Genomic DNA, 1078 nt, shown 5'->3' on the forward strand with positions numbered 1-1078 from the left:
CTCTAACAGTGCATTAGATAAGGGAATATCTTCGGAAGCCTCCAACACCAAAGCTATCTACAGACACGACACAAATGTAAAAAGACCCTCGTGTCCAAGAGAGGTGGGACAATTCTCTCTTCGGGTAGGGAGGCAGGAAACTCTTGCACAGAAACAAATTGAGAAGAAGCAGCACCAACTCTACGGACGATCAGGACAACACGGCCTGGGGTTTGAGGAGCACGAAGCGCTTCCCGCGCAGAAACCTGCCCGCCTCGACGTCCTATTACAGGGGTCTTCAAACCTGGCCCTTTTATGACTTGTGGACTTCAACTCCCAGAATTCCTCAGCCAGTCATGCTGGCTGAGGAATTCTGGGAGTTGAAGTCCACAAGTCATAAAAGGGCCAAGTTTGAAGATCCCTGTCCTATTAGCTCCGGAGAAGCAGGCTTCCCTTGCTTTTTTTTTTTTCCCCCATCGGCATTGCAAAAAGAGCGGCCGCCCTTCACCAAGAAGGAATCGCATCCCTTAAACCAGCGTTTCCCAACCTTAGGAACTTGAAGATGCGTGGACTTCAACTCCCAGAGTTCCCCAGCCAGCATAGCTGGCTGGGGAATTCTGGGAGTTGAAGTCCACGCATCTTCAAGTTCCTAAGGTTGGGAAACGCTGCCTTAAACCTCTTTGCGGCCGACGCTTAATAGCGTAAGCGCTTCTGGAAAAAGCAGCGTAGAGGGTTCACTTAGTTACTTGTAGTATATGCAAAAAGGAGAGCCGTCGCGAGATACCTTATCACTTTTCCGCTACAAAAACAAAAGAAAACAAAGCGGGAAAACAAAAGCGGGCAAATCAGGCGGGAGTGGATGCGTGATGGACTAAGGAAAAAGGGAGGGCGGTGCGTAGAGCTTGTCGGGAGTTGTAGTTTAGCGTATGAGGAAGGCGGTTCTGTGCCCTAAGCATTTGACTACAACGCCCACAAGGCAAAGCTTTTTTCTCTCTCTCTCTCCCTCCCCCTCTTCTTTCCCTCAGATCCTGCTGCACCCCGGCAGTTTGGCTCTTCTTCAGGTCAGCTGGGGTAGGCTAGCGCGCGAAAAGAATCGCCG

At 50.6% G+C, this 1078-nt stretch overlaps 1 protein-coding gene across 2 annotated transcripts in view; it reads left to right on the forward strand.

The window, feature by feature from the left end:
• The first annotated feature begins 1010 nt into the window (after positions 1-1010).
• Positions 1011-1078, forward strand: part of MGMT (O-6-methylguanine-DNA methyltransferase) — a 220145-nt gene continuing 220077 nt past the window's right edge. Inside the window, exon 1 of one of the 2 annotated variants that reach the window (XM_083363840.1) lies at positions 1011-1040. The gene's annotated coding sequence lies outside the window, so the exon portion shown is untranslated. The remainder of the gene's footprint in view (positions 1041-1078) is intronic. The other variant, XM_083363841.1, reaches the window with a different exon arrangement.

Source organism: Vipera ursinii (assembly GCF_947247035.1).
Source record: "Vipera ursinii genome assembly, chromosome: 5".
NCBI lineage: Eukaryota > Metazoa > Chordata > Lepidosauria > Squamata > Viperidae > Vipera > Vipera ursinii.